The 24,520-nt window shown below is 49.3% G+C and overlaps 1 protein-coding gene across 3 annotated transcripts in view; it reads right to left on the bottom strand.

Moving 5' to 3' along the window:
* The window catches only part of LOC120533125 (nuclear factor 1 B-type-like), a 127,682-nt gene that overhangs the window by 54,529 nt on the left and 48,633 nt on the right, over positions 1–24,520 (bottom strand). The window lies entirely within an intron of this gene.

Raw genomic sequence — 24,520 nt, 5'->3', positions numbered from 1 at the left:
GGCGATAAAAACTCGCCTTCTTGAGAAAGTAATAAGGCAGCCCATTAATCCCGAAGGCCGTCAGGGCCGATTAAGACGACTCAGCCGGACGGGCCTTTTAAGAAGGCCATCAAAAGGCAAGCGTGGACTCAAAGGCGCCGGGCGAACCTTCCAAACGTCGGCCGTTGTATTGCGGAGCTTCAGTGTGAAGACGATGGATGAGGGACGGCACACCCGCAGATGAGCACTTGGGGTCCCCGCACACCCCCTTATCTACCCTGGCGGTCTTCAGAAATGGGCGGCCGCCGGATGTCTCGCTCTGTTTGGTTTAAACGCTGATACTGGCTCAAAGATTTCTCCGGATAAACACGACGCTGCCTCCGCGCGCCTCTAACTCGTATTTACAGTTCGCGGCAGACGTCAGCTCGGCTCCGATAAGATAGGGAGGCAGCTGCGGTGCGCTGGAGGGCCGAATGCCGCCAGCTTGAACGCGACGAGGCCCGACGTAGGCACGCCGTTGACTTCGGCTGGGCTCTGCCTAATGGCAGCCCGCCCACTGCCCACTGAGGCGGCTCCTGGGCAATCAGACAAAGCTCCTGCAAACTCAATGGGGCTGGACGCCAACCCCCGAGATCGGTGCCAGTCCCCCGGGTGTTGTGAAATCCACAGCCACGTGACACCAGAGCTATTCGTCCTGACCAGAATAACCAGTCCATCAGGCCGCGGAGATGGCATGCAAACAGAAGGGATGGAGGGAGCAGACAGAATTCAGATGTTGGCACCGGAGGGCGTCGTTTTCTTAATCTTTCCTTTTCCTGACTTGTCTGAAAGAGCAAGAAGTAAGGTGGCACACAAACAGTGGAAGTGTGGCCTGGAGCACTTGACCCTTCACCCTGCCTGCTAATACCCTGGCATCACCGGTGCCCGTCGCCCCCATCACACCATCCCCTTGACCGACGTGTTCAGTCGAGCAATCCAAGGTGAATCAGAAGAGCTGGCGCATTCCCTCCCGAGGCTCCCTGTGTTTTCCATGTGTTTCCATGTGTCACACGGCACCAGTGAAAGGCGACAGCCAGTACAGCCAGGGCCAGAGTGGCTCTGCCAACCACATGTCACCTGAACCGCAGATGACTCTCGGGACGGGGTCCAAGCAGAAATAGAGTAGAGAAACAAGAAGAGTGAAGCAGACAGCCATGAAACCCTGCGACTTTAGACCCTCAGAAGTGCCCGCTCAGCCTCGGGGTGGCCAGCACACACAGGACCCTCGGCCAGCTGCTTGTTTGCTGACTGCTCTCGTTTTGTGACACTCAAGGCTGGAAATCGAGGCGTTTGATTCAATGGCAGGAAAAGAGAGAGGATGAGTGGCAGGCCATCGAGCCAACCAAACTTATGACCAACGTCTACTGCCCCTCATCCTTTGTTGGTGAAGAGGAGCTGGAGATGATGGCGCCAATCGTCAAATTCACATGGTGACCCACTGGAATATTTACTGGCCTGTACTTTTCCACTCTCTATATGAGGCCCGTCATGGAAAACTAAATGAGAATCCAATAAAGACAGGAAGGACTGAAAGAGGGGCACACGGTAAGCCACTGGCATGCACTCTTTGATCCATATGGTGTGAGAAAGGAATATCCCAAAGATGTCCCGTGAGAGGCAAGCTGGCAAGGTTTGTGACACGAGTGGCATCGGTGTATTGGCGATGTGCTCGTTAGCTGAAGCCACTGTGGTGTGTGGCCGGACGTGCACCCTGTTCGAGGGACTTCTCTACTTCCTACCGACACGTGGAAGGATGATGACAACAGGACAGCACTTTAAAACACCCGTGTGCCCACAACATCTCCGAGGTGCCACTGTTGACTTCTGAGGAGCTCCGAACATACAAACTCCTGCTTTTGAGTAACAGAGGGCCACAGCCAATCCCAGCAGCACTGGGCACAAGGCAGGGAACGGTGACAAAGGAGATGCCCGCTCACACACAGGGTTAATCGGCGTCGATCTGCATGATATGTGGAAGGAAAACTCACAACGGCAAAGGGAGAACACGCAAACCTCACATGGATGACACCTGGGCATGGACACTGTGAGGTGGCAGCGCCAAGCACTGCGCCACGGTGCCAAACATCAAACCAAAACAAGACTTTAAAGGGCTAGGAAAGGCTGACTGAGGAGAAGCCAAAATGGACTCCAGAGATTCGTCTTCTCATTCCTCACAGCCAACTTTCTGAAGTCAAGAATCAAAGAAAGGAGAAGAGAAGCAAAAGTGAGGAACAGACGCACGAAAGACTCGGATAAATAAGGACGCTTTTTAAGGAACTGGACGGCAATCGCGTCACGGTACACAAATGAGTTTATTAATATTAAATCAAGTTAAAATATGACGCAATGCCATCAAAACAATGTTTCCAGTCGACCTCGAGGGACAAACACAAAGAAAGACGCCTAAGCTTGGCACACCGCGGCTAACAGCAACCTCAGAACACCCCAAAAAGTAAAGCTTGTCACACGCGGCCCACCCATCACAGCAGATAACAAGCAGACCTCACGAGACATCGGCTGAGACCCAAGAGCCGGCATACGGGCGCAGGCCCAGGACGGCTCCAGACGGCTAACCGTTTCATGGCGCGTCCTAGACAACTCTGTCAACCATCACGGGTGTTCACTGCCAAACTGGGTTCACTGTTTATAGGCACGACCATTGAAGAGCCAAGGTGGGCTCTGCTCGTTACCAATCACTCTCAGGAATCGACTCCGGCAGCAACCGGAAGTCCCAAGTGAAATGGTTAGAAGGCAGCCAAGGGTACCCTGGAGCGCCAGCGCCTGTGCCAGTGACAGGGTGAAGAGGACTGAAGTCACACACCTCAGGGCGGAAAGTGGGGGCACACATTTTACAGTTACCATTTAACATGTTGGGGCACACCTGTAGAAAAAGGCTTGGCAGACATGAGGAGAACCTGCAGACTCCACATAGACAGCAAATGGGCACAGGACTCCAAGCGGCGGCAGCGCTAAGCACTCCGCCATCATGCCACCTGGTACAAACAACAGCAAAGTGGAAATCAGGGACACAGAAGGAGAGACTTTAAACACACGTCACCGCAATGTTGTGGGCAGCAGGGAAATAAAACAAAAGAAGTGCAGACAGATGACGAACTCGCACACGTTGATCTTCATTTTACTGAGATTTCTACAAAATGGAGACATTTGGGTGAGGCTGAAGACTGGAGGCCAATCAGCCTCTTAGCGCTACCCAGAAGAACTCGGGCTAATAATTCAGTGCCAGGCCCCACTGTGGGAGCATCACGTGCAATACAGGAACCAAACCTAGCCAGTCACTGGTCCACAAGCGGGCACACAGCTTCACTAGCAATTCTACAGTTCTATGGGGAGGGCACTTAACTCTTTAAAACAGCGTACCCCTCAACAGACCACGGCACGAATGCAGAGGCTCACTGCCAAGCATGCAGGTGGGCACAGACGGCACAGAAAGACTGGTAACAATCAACCTGGTTAAACTGCAAATGACAGCGAAACAGGCAGAATATCCAGTATGGAGTCAGCCAAACATGAGCCGACAGCCCCTCTGCTTCCTCAACCGGGGCACAAAGCAAGAGAGAGGGGCGAGCCAACAGGAACGTGCAGGATGGAAAGCACAGACTTGAGACCGCGGCCTCTTCAGGCGTGGGCACACGTGACCGGACAGACCCCACCAGGCAACGACAAGCTGCGAGCCGGCCTGCCCGGGAGTCAAGGCTCCTAATAAAGCGATTCACGATGCAGAATGGCAGGCCACAGAGGAACCACGGTAACCCAAATCTCATAAAGCTCCGACAAAACAGAAGACGTGTTCCTTCACTCGGCCCTACACAATGGGGAGGCGCTGTGGGCGCAGGGCCCGCGGCATTGTGCTCCTCTGAATGGTGCAGCAAATCGCATTTCACCCTCTCACTGCAGGACACGGCCTTGCCGGCGCTGCGATCGTCACATTGGGCCTGCGTCTGAAAAAGCTGTTCAAGAAGTCCTAATGGAGCTAAAAGGCATTTGTGAAGAAAGGCAGCATGGGCAAGGGCCCGGGCGAGCAGAAGGGCCTGGGCCCACACGTTTAGCGTCACATCGGACGTTGGGCTTTGTGCTTCACAGATCACCTGTGCTATCAGCGGAGCAGGTCCTGTGGGCAGCTGCCACTTGAGGGGCCGTCACAAACACCTGCCACATACGCCTGCTTTGGGCCGGGCGCTGCAAGGTTCGATTCACAAATGAGTGGGCACAAGAGTGGGGCAGCAGCATGTGGACTGAACGGGCCGCCCTTCTGTTACGCTTGACTAGGCGGTCACTGAATATGCACCACCACGGATGGGAAGAAGCCCCCAGTGACACCTGAAAGACTCAAAGCTGGTCACTAAGTTAGGCTTCTTAAAAAAAGAAGAGAGTGGCCATCGGACACCGGGCACGGAGTCCCATCAGGGTGTTGTAAGGCTACAATTAGAATAAACCCTTGGCGCCATTTGGGAGTGAGCTCAAGCCCCCTGGTCTTGGCCCAACTTTCTCCAGCCATTGGCTCACACAAAGCTGCCACGTCACATCTTTGAATTTCAGCTTTCTTTAAACGTTGTGTGCACCTCCACTGCAGCTGTATTGACACAAATGCAACTGTCCTGGACTAGACGAGGCACTAGGGGGTGCTGTACCTGGGCGGTCCCTGGCCGGCGCTTCAAGGGAGCCCCCCCGGGTCCACAGCCAGTGAGACAAGAGCACTGGGAGTGTGAAAGCTCGGGGTCGTCGTCTTGACCGCTGCTTTCAGCCTCCAACGATTAATAGGTCACTAGGATTTGTGCTTCGTGGACATGTCGCCCGAGGTTCTGCTCTGTTCGCACGTGTGTGACAAGCAGAGGGCACAGACCCAGTCCAGAGCTGCTACCTGCCTGAACCCGAAGCCGCCGTGACGCTACTCGGCCAAGTCGGACCAGGCAGGCTTGGACGTGGCCCACACATAGAGGGCCACGTGTAGCGTCCTGGTGGCACAGAGCTCTGTGTGAGGTGTCTGCAGGTCCCCAACTGCTGGCTGTAAACCACGGTGCACAGAAAACTCTGTAAGAGTTCTTGTAAGAGAAAATCCAAAGTGAGTCTGGGTTCGGCCGTGAGAGAGCAAGCTGGACGAGGCCTCCCACCGGAAACGGGCAGCAAATGGTGGAGACCAGAGAAGACCACCATGGCCTCCACCGTCCCCCCATCTTAGCCAGCATGTCTTTTCAGGAGGCCGGCGGAGGTCAGCTGATCTCTGCTACCTGGGCCTCCGTCGCTAACTGACTGGGCGTTCACTCGCCGTCACTTTGCTCCACTCTCCTCTTGTTTTTAACTACAAAGTCCTCCATTTTGAGTTATCTTGGGAATGCACTGGCATAGCTGGGGTGAGGAGATGAGGGCACTGCTGTTACTACCAGGCGCCCGCCTTGTAAATTCTTTCATTTATCAAATCCATCTGGTTCAGTACGAGGTGACAGGGAGCTAAAGCCTAGCTTGGCAGGAAGGTAGAAAGCAACCCTGAATGAGATGCCAGTCTCACTCACAAACACGCATACGCAGTCTTGTGCCAAATGCTGCAGAAAAGACAAACCCTCAGAAACACACGTCAAAGAAAAAAGAAGGTCAACGCTTCTGTCCGACTTCCACGCCCGGGTGCCAGCGGCAGCAAGGATGGCTCATTAAACAGACGGCTAATGACCGGGCGTACTGTAAATCTGGCACTGACCGCGAGCACGTGTCCACCCTGCAGACACCCGCCCACCCGCTTGCTGTTTGTTTACCGAGTGGAGTGAAGGGTCCAAAGAACGAGAGTGCAGGCGTGGAAACCGCAGGGAGGAGAGCCCAGAGTGTCCACCCGCTGCTGGCGGTGTTCATAACCTCTTCCCCTCAAGCAGCATCTGCCTTAGCCAATCTCGCCTGGGCCAACTCCAACAACAACATCTGCTTGGCCGGCTGTCAAGCCCGTGGACAGTTATCTAACGGCCCTTTGTCTGCACTGTTTATTCTATGGAATGAAATGCCTGTGTGATCTGCGAAAAGAGAAGGAGCCAGGGAGGAAGGGGGGCGACGTCCCACCTGCTCCGCAAATTCGTTTCAACGGTCCTACGGGGGGACCGAAGTGGGCCTTTCAGCGGGACCTGCAGCGTCATGCAGCGTCAACCTAGACAAGCCACTAGTCCATCGCGGGGTCACGCCGGCAGGACCCAATGGAAGGAAATCCGACACGGACGCTGAAACAAGATGGAGATGGGGAGCAGATGCAAACACCAAACAGATGTGGATGGGAAAAGAGAAGACGCAGACACACACAGAACGTGCAAAGCCGAGGCTGTAAATCGATGTCACCTTACAGTTACAGGACTGGTACACCTGCACAGGGTTCGAGTCGTCTCCTCTGCCCCTTCCCTGAAAGTCTGCCGTGCAAATCATTGTGTGATGTCACTGGACAGACGGCTCCCAGCTAAATGGTTCCTCGAGGACTGTGGGAGTACAAGCTGTGGGATGATTTGGAAACGTTTGCTCTTTCTGCAGCCAAATGTGCTACACTCTCATAAACGAAGACGACAAGAGCAAGGACCGAGTCCCATGAGACCTCCGCGCCTCCTGCTGGGGCCCATCTTCTCACACCCGCTCTTCTCTCTTCGATTTTTAGGGGCTCAGAATGCCGTGGCCATGACCCCAGCCCACACGGACCTCTGTTTGAAGTCTGCTAGTGACATGTGGACACTGCGGGGCGCGTGCCTGGACCGCCTGAGGCCATGTGAATCGCCCCAAGCCCCCTCTTGTGACTGCTAGTCTGTACTCCAGTGAGGTACGGTGCCATCTGACCGGTCAGTCGCGACCACCACGAGAGGCAGGAAAGCCAGCGCACTCTAACCAGTGCAGCCGATTTGTGTACGGCACTCTTCACAGAGTGCTGTCACAAGTTCACAGGTAGGCACAAATGCAAATGTGACAAATGACATCATGAGTGCCAAGAAAGACCCCAATCTCTTTAAGTAGACAGAAGAAAAGCAGCTCGTTTCTCGTTAACATAAATATGCGTCCATTAATGAATTGGTCAACTGTCCTCTCTGTCACTGGGCACTCAGCGCCTCACCATACACCCCACAAAAGCGTCACCTTCTTCTGCCAGTCGAGAGGTGCCTGGGTGTCTCGTTGTTTATCGACTGGTTGTATAAAGTGTCATTTTGAGGTAAACGGGGCTGCTGATATTCTCAGTCTACGTGCTCCAGTTAGGGGCGTCAGCTTGACTGGCCTCCGAGACTCCGCGCTCACTTGGTCACTGATCTAGAATGGAATGGCAGAATGGATGAGCTGTCATTTCTTCAGGCTGAAATAAGGAAAAACTTCAATTTAAAAACGTGAGGGTCTTAGAAAATAAACGAGATCGCCAGGCCGAAGTAAAGATGTAGGCATTACGAGGGAGTCGCATCTCAACTTAAAATGGTTCATTAACCATAATACTAAGATCGGCTTTTTCATTTAAGACATCTCACAAAGGTTAGATCTGTTAAAACAGCAACATCTCAAGATGCTGAAAAGTCTACCAACGCCATCGTACAAGCCTGACAAATCAACTGTGCCACTGACAAAATCTGTCACCCAGGAAAAAGGCCGTGTGCCACATTCAAGCAGCAGGACCCCAACTTATTATCATTTCAATATGGCGGCTCTCCGCTAGTAGATGAGCTGCATACAGCCTTCTGGCTCCATCTGACAATGTCTTGCTATGCAAATTCTACCGTGGTGACTGACCCCAAAGGTGTCTTGCAGACATTTTCATGAATTCAAGCTTTCCAGAGTTGCGCAGCGCATATGTGATGTGGAGTCCAATCCGATAAGGCAACGTGGCTGCACCTGCACAGCCCTGGCGGCGCGTCTCTTCTCACGCTGGTTCGGCACTCGAGCGTGTCGTGCTGTAGGAGGGGGAGATGTCATCACACCTCGCCCATTTGAACCCCTGCAGCCACAACAAGCCAGACGCTCGGACTTCTAAAGCGGAGGGGAAATTGCCATTCACTTCCTGTACGCCATTTTAGATCGAGAAATCAACACACTCGGGCTACCACAGCAACACCCTGCACCCTGTCCAACGGGAGAAGCCCCATTTTTGTATTCTATATTAATGTTGCACAGTGGGACCCCCTATAACCAAACCCCCGTAAATTCTGTCATGCCGAACCAGTCCCTCGAGGCCACTTGTCTGCTTTGGGGGCTAACATGAAGTTGCTTTGCCTGGAAGAAGAGCCCCAGTGCAAGTGGGTGGCAGGCCCACCCTCGTGCCATCCTCTGTAAAACAGAATCGTGACATTTAGGATCGGAGCAGAAAAGAGAAAGAGAAGGAGAAGGAAGGATTCTGGGATTTAACGGAATGAGGTGGGTCAGCGTGAGCAGATGAAGAGGCTTTCAACAAGTTCAGCGAGAGAAGGCAATGGACAGGATGAGCCTCAGCTGAGGGATCCTGCAAAGGATCCTGGGAATCAAGCCAAGTAGAATTGACTTTCTGCTTAAAAGAAAAAAAAGGGGGTCAGAATACCTTGGAGGTTATTTTTATGAAGAACAGCCCTTTGGAGAAATGGACTGATGTTTCCGAGAAAAGAAAAAAAAAAATGATTATGAAAACGAGCTGTGAAAACAGGATCAGGGGGGCTTCAGGCTTTAGAAGAGGGGTGGATCTGGGAGGAGAGGCACCCTGGTGCGTTCATCACCCCTGATCCACACCGAGGTCACTTGGCTGTCTCATGTGACAGTGTGACAAGTTGGGTCACATGGCAGGAGGTGAAATGAAGCTGAGGCAGAAGGCCAAGTCACAGACTCAAAGAGCATCCTCTAAACCGAGATAGAAAACAAGGCCAAGAGGACTGGAGAAAAAGGTGAAGACGGAACTTAAAGGCAAGGAAGAAAGGATGCTGAGGAGATAAGGAAAAGGACAAGAGGAACGAAGGAGAAAGGGTGGAAGTAAAGAAAAAGAAACCTTGAATGAGGGAAAAAGTGGAACTTAGAAAAACAGAGCAGCAGGATGAAGGAGGCTCAAGAGAGGAAGGGCAAATCAACAGCACGAGAAAAAAAATTAGAAATAGAAGACAAGGAGGAACGACTGCACAGAAATGGCGATGACCTCATCTTGGAATGGGGGCGAAAGAAACAAAGGAAACATAAAGGAAAAATAAGGAAGAAGACAACGAAGAAATTTTGAACAGAGAGAAAAACTCCAGACTTAATGGAAATGAAGACAAAATTATGGGCCTCAGTCCACGATGCCCAACAGAAACGCTGTGTGCGAGTTTGTCATTCTGAACAAGGCCATCATTACTGCCATTATGGAAAGCCGACTGTTTGGCAGTGCCCAGTGTCCAACCTATAGACTCCTGGACAGAGGGATAAAGAAACGTCAACCAAAATGAGAGAGCAAAGCCAGGCGGTCTGTGCCAATGCTCTACACGTCGCGCTTTGGCCTCACCAGCTCACCAGTTACACCCAAAGGGCACCACTGTAGGCCTTCATATGAACCTTACTAAAAGTGTTGTTTACAGGAAGTCGGACACTCAAATCACAAGGAAACTGCTAAAGAGCCGACTCACCTGCGAAACCAGGAGGGTTCAGTCAGCAGACAAACGTGTCCCTTCATTTGTGACACGAGATTCATGGAATCCTTCGTGGAAACGGGATCTGTTAATCGTCTGCTAACGTCGGCCAATTCCAGGCCTTACCACGCTATACCTCTCGAGTTGAGATCTCGGCTGTGACTTGGTCCTTCTAAAACATCTTCCTAGTAAATCCCTTTGTTAAGCTGGACGGCCTGGGGTTCTCTTTCAGGACACGGCTCGGACTCTGAATCCGTAGCTCTCTCCCAGGGATAACTAGGTTGGTCCACCAATCACCAGTTGTCATGCTGGAGTGGCAGATTAACTGGCTGGTCGTTATTCCAGAGCACCCTCTTCCCACGTGACTCTGGTTTTCATTTAAAGTCATTTTTGTGTTGCAGAGCAACTCCTTCAGGGTGCAGAGGCCATTCTATACTGCACACGGAGAGTTAAATAGCGAGGACATCAAAGATTCACAAATGTCTGCTAAGGCAACAAGAAGAAATGGCTGCCACGCAACATGACAAAGAGCTGCTGGTGGTGCTGCTAGATATGACTTTGAGTGCTCGGCCACCTCCGGCATTCAGACGGTCACACGGTCGTGTGTCCGGTGTGCGAGGCCTTGAGTGGTCACCTTGAACGGGCCTGGAAACGATGCACGAGTGCACAGCTGAGGCAATGTGACCACTTTACAGCCGGACTGCAGCCATGTGGCCTCGGCATCCACTCGGCTGTTTTAAGACTTCTTATTGTTTCATTAGCACAATAAAGAAATGATACAAATGGAACTACAAAGGCAGTTCACGAATGTGTCTTCCTGAAGGGCCCTTTGGTTTTCTGTCTGCAGCTCCTGCTCCCTGTTTGTTTTTCCGCACATTCCTGGTTTCTTGAACAGGATGGGAGTGCCTTGGTGCAGTCCGACCACAGTAACAGCTGCCACCAAGTGTTTAGGACGAAGCAGGCCCAGCGCAATTGGAACGCTTTTGGGCCCCTTCACGTTCTACTCCATGGCACTTCGGATCCCAAAAGCTTTTTTAAGGCACAAAATGACCTGCTCTCCTTTCAGTTTCATTTAGGAATTTGTTCAAGAGACGCAAAATGGCCAGTGTGGCTCATGTGAAAAGATGAATACCCCCAAACAATAGAACCACCCTGAAAGTAAGCAGCACCTCCATCCCACTATGGACACAGCCCACCGCAGAGGTAGAAGCGGAGCTGCACATGAGCTGCCGGGGAGTGAGCAGAAGTCGGAAGGTCGGCTGGCCGGCATCTTAAACTCGCGCGTGGTTTGCATTTCCCGTCTGTCTCTTTCAGTCCAGTTCATCTAACTCTTTTCTCTCTCTCCGTTGGCCACTTGGGTATGAAAAACGAGTTAGTGAACGGCACACACCGTGTGAAGCCTCTCACGTGGTTGCTGTTCACAAATCGGATTCCACCGAGTTTCCCAGGCCACAGAACAAATACGACTAAGTCAGTGTCCCCTATGGCAGACGGTGCATTTAAATCCAATTATCGATGTTGATGGATTAACATTCCTGGACTCGGGCAGGTGACAGTTTCCTCAGTTCAGTCTCACAGTCCAATTAACATTCGACACAACTGACCGTTTCTGATAAGCCCTGCAAGGACGCCAGTTGCTAGAGAAATAAAGTTGTCAAAAAATGATAAAAAGGAAGGCCGCTAATTAGCGGCGCCTCAGGTAGGCCCCTGGCCAGCACTCTGTTTGTCTTTTACTTGAAGATCATTTTTTAGGTTCTCATTAGCAATCCAACACGACTTCCAAATCACCAAGGACCAGACTAAATCATTCATGAGGCCTCTGGGACTTCTGACTTTATGATCAGCTTTTGTCAAAGTGGTGCACAGGAAAAGGCTTCATTTTGGCTTGTAAAGGCCCAGGAAATTCCAAAATTGTTCTCTTTTGCCCCACGATGCACCAGTGTCAAAGGCCAAGTACCCCAAAGCTGCACAAAACCAGGGACAGAAGTAAAGCTGATCCTGCATCCTGCACACACACCAGAAGCTAAAGTCTGAGAGAACAAGGGTCAAAGAGCCAATCTCAAACAATACGACTCAGCATCTCACGTCTTTGTGAACTTCAGAAATCTTGGGTCAGGAAACGTGCTGGGGACAGAAGCGAGACTCCAGATAGCCACAGTGGAAGGAGGCGGGCAGGAAGACGTCACTTAGAGAAGTCGGCCATGATAACGAGACAGAGACACACAGAAAAAATAGGCCCAGCCACAGACACAAGACCAGCACAGAACAGCCAGGCCTAGCCGAGGGGCACTTTAAAGCTCTCTCTCTACTTGCTCTTCGTGACCAAAGTGCCGCACTGACCACCCAACGGCGAGCACTCTGGTGGGGGTTTGCCACGCTGCACCATGCATTCACATCTTCTCATGCCACAGAGCCAAACGTGCCCGATTCGGAGTGGCTAAGCACTCAAAGGTCTCCGCTTGTGGTAAATCTCACTCCATAAGCACACGAATGATGATGCCGCTGGTAGGAATTCAGTTTCATCTTACTCGGAGTCCAATTTCACAATGAAAGGTGCTAAAGAAATAAAGACTGACTGAGCACAGAATCAAAATGCAGCTGCAATCCTGCCAAGGGGCAATAAAAGGAGTGTGTGGCTGCAACTGTAACCGTGTGGTTTTCATATCTCAGCCATAGGTCAAAGTTCAGAGAGGCTAAGAAAGCCAAGTGACTCACTGACCACATAACAACGTCCGCCTTTAAAGCACTTAACTGCTTCAAGTCACTAGGTAAGATTTACTTGTTCATGGGAGAACGATGGGTGAAGAAGCACAATAAGCACCTGGCATTCAAAGACAAACTGCTCCTTGCCAGCCCACAGAATTAGGACTAAACACACACGCACACTGTCTCGTGTCCCCCATGAAACCCCCCAATACCCACTTACTCTCACCACAGTGCACGCCCACATGATCAGAAATACGCAGAATGCCAAGCAGCAAAATCACCTGTTAGGTTTCACTGGAGACGGTAAACTGGCCTGCTGCGGTGTGGGTGTGCCCAGTGATGGCCTGGTGCCCATCCTAAGTTAGGGCCTACTGGGATACGCTGTGGCCTCTGCAGTCCTGAGCTGCATTGAGACGTTTCAATGATGGGTGGGTGGCTTTTACTCATTAGAAACACAGACGCACGACACTAGAAAGGAGAGCACTGCTGAACACAGCGGCACCCTTGGCACTCATGACAGCTCCTATGACACACACACATAATGGATCATTTGCCCAAATTCTCCACTTTTTACTTATGACCTTTTTCTGCCACCTATACAGGGTTCACTGTGACTTGGGTGCCACAGCCCTGTCCCTTTGGCTGTACTGCCTTCATTAAATGGGGATATTCAACAACGGCCATCTGTGCCCAGAGGGGGCTGGGTGGTCTCATGACCTTGGACCCCCTGCAGATTTTATTTTTTCTCCCCAGCCATCGGACCTCACTCTTAATTTATGTTATTTTAATTCTTACTTTGTCTTTTATTTCTCTTTTCTTCATCCTGTAAAGCACTTTGAGCTCCATTATTTGTATGAAAATGTATTATATAAATAAATGTTGTTGTTGTTATTTATATGGCACCTGTGACACCTGGCAGACTTGGCACCCAAGAAAACCTGGGTAACTGCATGCCTGAGTGTCTAATTTCAGTGAACGGGTGTGTTTTTGCAAGAGAAATGTGAGGCAAAATCAGCCCACATAAGCATGAATATTTTTGGTAGCTGGCGCCTATAATTCTCTGTGACATTGGCACATTGTGGATCACCTCCCGAGCCCAGCTAAGGTACGTGATACCCCTCCAGGAAGACAGGGGGCATGGTCGCTAACAGCATCGTCTTTCTTCCCTCCGCAATGCCAAGAAGAAGTCCAATGAAGACAACTGCCTCCCTCCCACAATGTCCCAAGAAGCAGGACAATACCAAAGCAGATGTCCCTAGAAGGTGGTGTCTCATTTTGGACTTGAGTCACTGCACGACGAAGCTCCCCAAACCCGACCCACTCAAGGGAGCAGCACTTGAGGTGCCCGTTTTCTGTTGCTCTACCAAGCGCGTCTTTCCTTTCTATTTTTGAGGTGCCTTGCGTTAAATAGGATGGTCTGGTGGCCACCTCAGCTATTCTAACCCCACCCTTCAGAGCCTATAAAGTACGTGCTTTGTGACAGGAGTGGGCACTGTCCTGGTGAGCCCTCACACCAGGAGTAGACTGACCACATGTTCTTAAGTTGTTACACTGGCATCCAATTAAACTCGGAGCCGATCACAAAATGTAGCACCGCTAATGTACAAATGGCCAAGGCCCTACTTTCATTACGGACATTACGATCTGAAGACGCCGTGCACAGCTGAGCATCTCCGTTTGTTAGGTATTTGTGTAAAAATATTAGTATTACAATAATTAAGAGCCACTCTCTTCTCAGAATCCTGCTGTGCCAATTGGTGCCGCAGCTGCCAAGCTGTCTTCCTGCCCACGGTAAAGAGTGGAAGGCCTGATATCAAAGGGTTGTCAGCGTATCTGAGAGCCCAGCACAGACCTATCTATATTACTAAACGAAGGTGGTATATATGCACGGATGCCAGACGCACTGAAAGCACACGCGCTCAGCGCCTCAGCGCCCCAGAGTCAAACCCAGCGGCTTCCCGCAGTCAGTAGGTGGCGCCCAACCAACACAACACAACCTGTAAACTAAACTTCAGGTCACAATACAACCGCCGCCCGAACGCGAACACGCACACCACCGCATATACAACTTATAGACGCTGACCAGTTAAATAACCAAGTGATTGGATTGCTTCCTAGAGAAAGCCACGTCTTTCTACGTACTGATTAGTACTGTTGATTCTGAACACGAAACTGAGCATCTTAATTTGCCATATATTTAGAATATTTAAACACTATTAACACGGCCGGATTACCACAACACAACCTTCATTTCCCATTAATTAATCAATTTCCCATTAAGGCTGCATTTGCCATGACGATCAACAAATCCCAAGGACAAACCGTGGACAGAGTAGGGATTTACTTATCTCAGCCTGTATGTGGACATGGACGTGTGGCGTTAAAGTGAAGGTTTTAACGACTCCATACCAGGGAGAACTGATTCAACGACAGGAAACCAGCTTTACCAAAAATGTTGCTCATAAGGAAATTTTTAATTAACTATTTTGAATTTACCGTTTTATGGATTTTTTTTTCCCAATGTACTTCATTTAAACCTTTGCACTTTGCATATTTTTTGACCTTATGAGTTCAACAACTCAGACATTTTGGACTTAAATGATGTAACAATTAAATTTCAATTTTAGTTTTAATAAATTGGTTAATTTTAGTACAAATATATTTATTTAATTAAATGAAAACTTTCCCAGGATACTCCCACCCTCCAAAGATCGGAGGGAACAGAAAGTGATTGCCATTGTTGGATTTGCGATTCTTTAGAGAATGACCAGTAGGGGGCAGGCAGGCAGGCAGGCAGGCAGGCAGGCAGCCAGTAGCTCAAGGTCTCCAGCACTGGGACTGCGCCGACTTTGTGTGTTGAGGCCGAATGTGGATCCCCACTGAGGCTGCTGCCCGAGTTTTTGTTTCGCGCTGTCAGGCCTCCATAATAAGGTTCATGGACGGTTCCTTTATGGACGTATGTAAGTGAATCACTTTAAAGCTGCTGTGTTCTGCGGTGTGTGAGACTTTGGGTCGGGTTAGACGTTAAGGTGAGCTAACTGCTCTACTGTTTATCGTGTGGATGCCTTACTTCATCGAGTCATCACAATTCACCTGTGAACGTGTTACTGCACTCTGAGGCTGCACTACCCAAAAATAAACTGAACTGCAAACGACTGAATGAAAGTGGTGTCTTTATTAAACAACAGAAAACAAAGGGCGACGACAAAGTAGAAAATGTGAGCAGTGAAGGTGCGAGTCTAACTCCAAATGAAGAGCGAATCGAAACGTCAAGCAAAAGCCGTCAAGAGCGTCTTTATAGTACACAAGCCCAGCGGGATCAGGAGAAGCGACCGTACGAGAGGCGCACGCGATTATCCGTTCACTCCAGTACCCCAGAACAGCGACCCTGACTCTGAGCTGTCGCCACCAGCCGGCCAAGCAGGAAACGGGAGCACGCTGGCGCCCACTAGACGGGGCTGTCCTCTCGGACCTCAACCCTTTTCAGTTTTCTTGGTTTACAGGACTAAACAGAAATTGCAGCCCGAGACCAGCGAGGTTCAAGTGCTCGAGCAAACCTTCGTTTACGGGCTGCAGCAGACGCCGTAACCCGCAGTTTCTCTTTTTAGACTCTCAGAAAGCTTTCCTTCTCTTTCTTTTGCTCTTTCAAGGGGTAATCAAAACGTTTTGTGCCTGAACCTGAAAGCACAATTCTACCGCAATTAACTTTCTTAGCTGCTGTGTCCTAAAATATGGGAACTGCGACGTTCTGGCTTTTGTGGTTTATCGGGTATTTTTCTTGCTTCAGAGCCAAGTCAACATGGAAGCCAAAAACTGCAAAATCAAGTACTGTGCTATCATTGAATTTCTAAGTGTAGAGAACAATACACCCTCGCAGACTCGTTTAGTCAATGTGTGCCAGGACCAGTTCGCCCCAAAGGACGCTTCTGTCACTGAAGGACCTCCCTCAAAGATGACCGAAGGCCTCACGGGCCTTTGACATCAACAACAGAAGGGCAGCTAGGGACGGGGCACTGAAGAGTGACCGCGTGAGAGACGAGACGCTTCAAGTGTAAGGGACAGGTAAGGTGACAGCACATCAGGCCCCCCTGGCACTGGGCTTGTGCCCTCATGTGTTTTCTAGCTCCGCTGCTACCAGCACTCTAGCCCCACATCATCCCGCAATGGCATGACGACATGAGCTGCCTGCTGCACGTGCTTCATTATCCCTTTCCTTGTCCAAATGTAAGTGCAGCAGAGACAGCTGGGATGCATCACCGAGGTGACAGCATTGACACTATGAGCACTTCAGTTCAGTTTGGAGTTATCCCAACTTAGACACACCTTTGAGGGTATTTACTGTATCGTTGGCATGCTGTCAGGGTGTGTCATGCAGTACACATCGTCACCCCAGAAGTGCACCACCTCTACGTCTACAGCACAGCAGACAGGCGCTACAAAGAGAAGCCCATGTGGCGTCTTCAGCACAGCATATTTATTCAAACTCCATGCAGCCGCCTACTCACCCCTGTGTGTAACGTGATACGCTTTCAATAATCCAGGACTACGTCCCCACCCTTGCTTCCTCTCTTGTGGCATGTGGCTGTAGAAACACGACTGCTTGAGCTTCCTGAAAATGGACTGGAAAGGAAAAGTCCACCTCCGGGGCATGCGAGCGCAGGCTATGGGGGCCTCGACGTGGCCTCGACGTGGCCTAAAGTGACACACGGCCAGTGGTAGCTTGTGATGACACTTTACAAAGGCTGGGCGACCTTGGACTGGTCCGCACTGAAATCCAGCGTTCATCCTCGGATGCAGCAAACACTCGCTCGTAGGAGGGCCAAGTTAGCGCAGGTTCCATCTCTCACCGAAACCGCCTCTGGCACCTATTACAGTTATCATGAATGTGTTAACGGTTCACAGGAAGTCACTACAGGTAATGCCAGAGGACTGACCCTTCTGACCGCTTCATCTACAGACTGGAGGGCAGTGACCCAGATCTGACCCCAGCGTCGGCATGCCTACTAGCCTGTCACACCCCATAAAGGTTAGTCCGCTTCCCTTCCATCCTCTGTTTCGACAGGATGCCATCATCTCTGCAACAGTCACTCGCGTACACCACTCGAAACCAGCCTCCGAGATAACAGACGTACCCCGTCTTGAGACCACAATCCTTTATTAGTAATCTTATGTGTTTATAAAAATGGAAGGACTAAAGAAAGAAAGCTTCCACTTTGCCGCCTCCTCCCTCGAGACACGTTGCGCCAAATGTCCACAAAGTCACAGCAGGGGTTTGTCCCAGTGAAGTCCCAGAACCACAGGGGACTGTGTGCTGACGTCACCACCCGGCGCTAAGACTGGTTTATGAATGTGAAGCTCCTTCATGCACAGGACATGTTGGTTGCCACAGGGGTGAAAGCACAAACAGACAGACAGACAGACAGACAGATTCCTGAGGCTGCCACTTAGGGCTGGACCAGCCGACCTGAACCACACAGAGAGGAATCTGTCCAAAGCTTCCATATTGCTGCATATAAGCAAAGTGCTTCACAGCAGAAAATTCAATTAGGGCAACAATTTCAAGGAAAAACAAAACTGCAACATTTTCATGTTAAATAAATGTGTAGCCAATGAACAATTTGTAAGGACCTCTATTATCAGAGCTATGAAAATAAGCGTGAGAGCTCAAGAGAATAAACGAAGAACAGAAACACTGCGAAGAACAGAAACACTACTGACTACGGACAGATCGCAAATATCCAAATTAAAACAACTGCAAAACAGAGCAACGTACGGAGAGAAGCTGAAACCTTTCTTCACTTTTCTTAGATTACAAGTAAAATGCCGCAGCTCAGCCAACAGACTCTTTCCTTTTCAAGGTAGATGAACAAGAGGATGCCGCTGTGGGCTCGCGTTTCGCTCCTCTGACGACTTCTTCTTTTTTATTATTTACACACAAGTCAACGAGTGGCTGAGGTAACGTAAATGACAATAAATGTAGAGGATTCACACTTTAGTGACAGCATACACGGCCTGGCAGTGTCAACGTGTGGTCCTGTGCAACTCATCACGTCCCCTTTCTTCGGTTTGCACTGAACTCCGGGTTCTTAGAATACACAATGCAGAAAGAAAAAAAAAAAAAAGCATCGGATTCAATTCACTTGTGGCATCAAGGGCCAAGGTACCAACTTTTACTGCCTTTTCCTCCAGCCATTATGTTTAACACCTTGTTCTGTTGCACCTGTGCCATCCCTCAAAGTAGGCAACACACTCAAAGGTGCTCGCTGATGAATGGTTAATATTCCCCACTACCTGAAGACCATTGGTAACTACAAGAATACTACTAGACAATTAAATAAAATGTGCCCAAAACAAAAACCCAAAGGGTATGTGAGAATAATAAAATGCCAAAAACGTCAGTGAACACTTCAATAATAATAATAATAATAATAATAATAATAATAAAATGGCCATACACCACAATTAACTTGAGGAGCTAAAGGCAGCAGCAGAAGTCACACTGTGGTAAAGGAGTACCAGCAGCCCGAGAAGACCTCGACTCAGCGGGACGGACTTACAAACGCCACTCGGCACGACACAGCCTGGCAATCCATGCCTGCTGAACTTCCAAAGATCTGAAGGTGCCCAAGGTTCCACTCTCAGCCACATGGGCCAGTTGCTTACTGTGCATGTCAGTCATTCTCAAGGCGAGGAATACCTTCTTCTAACCTGCTCCTGATCTTGTCTTTCACTAATGTCTGCCACAGTGTGAACACAAGGGTGCCCTGCTTTTGGTTCAGGACATTTTCAGTTCCCCATGGTGGATGAAGAGAAGTGTGCAAGGCACTGAGAAATGCTTGAATGGGCACCGCCAGTTTGGACACTTGACCTCTACACATTGAGGGGGTGGCTAAGGAGATGAATCAAGAGGGATGCTGCACTCAGATGGAGGGCATGCTGGAACAATGGCTGACGGTTAGAAAATGTTCTCTTACGCACAGGCATGACACTCCCCTAAAATTCAAGGGTCTCAAGCTCAGGTTCTCGGGAGCCACTGAGGTTTTCTTTTTAATTATGTTGCTATTGGACCAGACCTCTTTTGCTTTTATTTTAATTTTTTTAAGATTCACAGCCTTTCTTTGTTTCTTTATTTCTTAACCAGCAGTCAAACAATGAAATACAAAGCAAGCCAGCAAAGAAAGAGCCCAGAATCTTACAAATTAAAATGATGGCAAACAAAGTCTAGCCCATTATCACCGATTATGGGGGTGGCCGGACTGCACACCTGAGGCCCCAGGAGCCCCCAAGACCTAACGTTGAGACCCCCCCAGCCTAAATGAAGTCAGAGTGGAGCAGGCGTTCAGAGCATCAAGCAGAGTTGGCTCCAATGAAATGTCGCCGGCGGGAGGAATTTCCATGTGAACTCAGTGTACCCTCAGTGTGCCAGGCTGACGTGTAAATAAACAGGCGTTAACTTGTCACAGACGCCCTCTGTGTGTGCGCCGTCTGCTTCTTCAAGTGACAGAAAACAAGGTCAGCCAAACCACACAAGCGGCCTATCATTCCAGTCTGGAGTTAAGTGCAGCATAAACGGGTTAACGATTAGAGCGAACTCTTCGTTTTTAAAGTGCTCACCACAAACTCCTGCCCTGAATGTGGAAGTTCAAATATGGAAAACACAAAAAGCATAGGCCTGCCATTTCAGGAAACCAACGTGACACCTTAGCCATGTGCTAACCAATAGACACCCTGCCATCATACCTTGGCCAGTGGCTGTTACCACACAGCGGGACCTTCAAAGTCACCTCCCATAAACTCCAGTCTGAAACATTTAAAATCAGTCAAGAAGTCTGCTCAAGACGACAGAAACACACAAATGTCAGGGGTCTACAGCAGGCCAGGGAATGTGACATGTGACAGCAAAAAAGGAAGAAACTTCTATCATGTTGAAAGTTCAAATAAAGAATCATAATCAAAGTTAGTATTTCCGTGCTAATTGAAGTCTATAGACAAAGAAAATGTGCTCCCTCGTGATGACAGACGTGTGAATGTGTTTGTGGTGCTCGGGCCCGGCCGGGACGACGTCCTCCCTAGCAGACAGCCAGAGCAGTAAGGCGTCAAGTGGGTTTACTGCGCCATCCTGAAAAGTAGATTTTAGCAATAAAGAAAGCCAGCTGAAGAACACTGATCTATCCATCCATCCATCCATCCATCCATCCATCCATTACAGGAAATGGGAGCACGAGCCAAAGCCTGGAGCGCTGGACTCAGTTCAGGATGGCCGGCCAGCCAGCCTCACACGCACTTCTTTAGGATGTGACAAACCTGAAGGATGGATGGATGGATAGATACTTTATTCATCCCAAGGGGAAATTCACATACCTTAGTTAGATGCCTTAGTTGTAATCTTAATGGACTTCATAATGTCAGGATTTGTTTACGGCAATCATCGAGGGTCAGGCTGTTTTACATTGTGCTCAATGTAATTTGTGCGTTTATAAATTTATGTAAATGTATTGTGTGTTAGGAGTCACCATTAAAGGACTGCAAGTGCAGATACTGTTAAGAGTAAGCACTCGGAGCCTCAAGTCGATGAAGGGCAATGATGATTAAAAAATAATGAAAGCTAAAGCTGAAAGGGTGCATAGAGACAGTGACCAGGATAGGAATTTGACCCCAGACCTCGGGTCCGCACTGGCCACGGATCCTCTGTACCTCACCGCATATTCTAACACCATTGGGCACAACGCAATAAGCAACATGGGTGAAATGCCAACTCGAGACCTGACCAGCACACACCCACGGCCAGCGCCTCACAGCTACAGCACGTAGAAGCACCCCAGCCGCACATACGCGGACCACAATGACCGGTTGTACCGAACCCAACGACCGCCACTGAGGTAACAGCAGGCACTCCTCGGCTGAAAACCTTGATGTTCATTTAGCAAAAACGAAAGGTTTCATTAAGTGCAGCCTGCACCTCATTCTCCTTTCTCATGGTTTCTGGTAACACTTCCCCAGGGAAACTGTGGGCAAACCTGCTGGGAATCTAATTTCAGACCAGCATCAATGCCTTTAAACAAAGCCAGTGGAGAAGTGAGAACAGGACACACTGTGAGGATCTACAAAAAGACAAAAAAAACAAAAATGGTGACGGCTCACCACCAAATGATTGACCCCGGGCGGGCACTGCAGACTCTGATCAAGCTGTTGGTTTTCATTTCTTATGTGCATGTGCGCCGTTGACATGTTGTTTTAATGTTCATAAACGGTAAGACCCTGGAGGCGTGTTAAAGCTGTAATGAGCTGCAAAAAGGACAAGTGACTTGGCCAGCTGTGCAAATGTACAAAGGGAGACAGCAGCCGAGCAATCGGAACCTTCAGCTTAAATGAAGGATAAAAAACAAAACCAAAAAAACAAAAAACATGAAATTACACAAGAATGTGCACATTCTGAAAAGCCCATTGAACCAAGGAAGAAGAGACAATAAAAGAAAAAAATGGCAAAGCATAACCACGGCACACAGCAACACAAAGACACGGACTCGTCGCAAAAGAAAGCCTTGACAAATCACTCCTGGCCCCGCCAGAGTTAAAAACTACAATTGCGCTCTCCACGGAACAAATCTTTTCCATACAACAAAGTTCACCAAAGTTTAACTCTCTCCATATGTCTGGATCCAGCACTCTGCGGTTTGCAAACAGCCTTGCACAGATGCCAAGAAATGCTTCACTGCAGCCACTGTATCTTCACATTATATAAACTTTCTTTAGGGCACACAGGATTAGTTTACACTAACTCTCGGAGATTTGCACAGATAGCACTTCATGATTTGATTAAAACTAAATAAAAACACACTCGGGCCTCAGACTTGCACGACTACTCATACAGGACATTGTCTCAGGCCACAGGACGTGACACATAAACCACTCTTGGGCTTCACTCGCTCCGTTATACTTAACTCCTTCCAGAAAAACTCAGAGGCGTCCTAAAGGGCATGTCAGGTGTATGTGAACACAGGTCCGGCCGGTGGTCACCTTCAGGCCACTGCAGGGGTTTGACAATCGAGTGGAGACCACCGAAGCCCCCGCACACCACTCCTTGGTGAGCGAGTACCTCAAGGTCTCATCCAGATCCTTTTAAAAGTCGCCGTGGTTTGGTGGTTTGCTCTACATTCCCACAGCCCTTTGTGCGGACATGCGCTTCCCAACTCCTGTCTCTAAGGCATTTCTCAACTCGCTCTCCACTAAGTGCGATTTCCTATTTAAGTGAAAGAATTCAACTTTATCGGTGCCTGTGGGAATTTCGAGGGCCTCCCTCCATCGGCTGCTCCCGACTCAGGAGGCTCCACTCCCTCGGCCGGTCAGACACCCACAATCTGATACAAGGAGGTTCAGTTCAGGGCTCGGTTAGGTCTTACATCTCCATGGGAGAGAAGAATGGAGTACATTAATAACAAATCCTGACTTGTCATTCTTTCATTCAGGTAAAGCTTTAAACCTAAGAAAGACGTCAATGTGTCACAAACACTGCAATGGCGGCAAAAAGCTTGCTTGACCGCTGCAGCAATAGGAACGTTTGAGACAGAAGGCACATGCAAAACAAAGAAAAAAACATTAGACACGCCATAAATAATAAAAACTCATTTGTAAATAATTCTGAGGAGCTGCTGCGTTAATCCGAGCCTCATATCCATCCGACAACATCCGCTGTTTTATTTAGAGTTGAAGACCACTACTTCTGTCAGCAAGAGTCTGCTATGTGGTTTCACTGATCGCAGACGGACTAACGAAACAAGACATGGTATGAGGTGCAGCCTGCTCGTCAGTACGGTTCACTAGCATACGTCAACATGCCAGCCATCACTGCCAAACGTCCAGTCACATACGACCGTCACTTACCAGTTTCATAGCATGAGGATAACGTCAATGAGCCATCCAACTTCTGCCCGTTTTATTTTTGCATTAGGTGGGCACGTTGCACTCTGCTCGTGTCCAAGTAAATTATTTCATGGAACACTAAGATGGTAGCCAATGCCCACATACAGAAGTGACAGTTCAAGCCTTGCTTTACTTGGGCCTATCAATCGTTCTGCCTGGCATAACACTGTGCTTAAGTCTGAGGCATTGTTATGGGTGGCCAGCTGAAGTTCAGGACTTTGAACCATAAGATGGATACTCTACTTGTGGTCATTGCAAACACAATTAAAGAGACTGCCGGACGCGAGTAGTCCACTGTACCTTTGACTTCGATACTGGACTCACGTCACTGCCCTCCACCACTGCTCTCTCAATCCTGCGAGGGGACTGCAGGGGGGACCCTGGATATATGCACAGCAGACCACTGTACGCACTGAGCAGGGAAAGAGAATTGCTGTTGGGCAACACGGCAGCCATCGCGCCTATTCGACTGTCCACCAGAAGGGCTTCCACTCACTTGTAAGATGCCATCACCTCATTTTGGTTTCACTGATTAATGGAAATTTTAAACTATCGTGAGAGGACAGAGTTTTTATGTTAGTCATCAACTAGAATTTGTCTCGCATGCCTTCCTCTAATATTGCTGGTCTAGTGCATAAACTGGAGCTCTAACGGACTACTAGTTTAACAATACAGAGGGGTTCTGGGCATTGTTTCTGTCGTCCTACCGAAGCTCACAAGCAATACTGGAGTCTAAGGTCACGGACTGTGAAGACTCATCTGGTTCGGACTTTTAAAATGTGCAGGATCATGGACAAATGGAGGGACTGTCACAAAGCCGCCATCTTTAAACTTGAACCACAGACCAACTGATGTCCTCATGGACTGCTGGGTGTTGACCAGAAAAGGACTTGAAAACATTCCTGAAAATAAAATAAATAAAAACACACACCTAACATTTTCCAAGACATTAGTGCACTGGCCCATCCTGTGCATCCCTAACCCTATCCATGACCATGCTTGGTTGTTGTGAGGTGACACTTGCATAAAAGAGCACAGCTGGTGGATGTGGAAGTTTGTCTCTCATTAACGTAACAAGAATTCAGATAAAAGTATGACTTTCTGTATTTCAAGGGTCAGCAGTGCCAAAGCAGACCCCCGGAGTAGAGCTGATCCTTCTGCAGCCTTAAAATCAGCCCAGCCACAATGCTGCTCTCCTGCTGCCTGCCCTCTCAGAGGGGCAACACGGCACCCGCAAGTCAAAAACAAGCAATGAGCTGCACGTTCCGCACAGGACTCACTGTCGCTGCTTAAAACAGAACAGA

This window comes from Polypterus senegalus, chromosome 7 (genome assembly GCF_016835505.1).
Source record: "Polypterus senegalus isolate Bchr_013 chromosome 7, ASM1683550v1, whole genome shotgun sequence".
Lineage (NCBI taxonomy): Eukaryota > Metazoa > Chordata > Cladistia > Polypteriformes > Polypteridae > Polypterus > Polypterus senegalus.
Note: the sequence above shows the minus strand (reverse complement) of the source record. Positions and strands in the feature narration are given on the sequence as shown.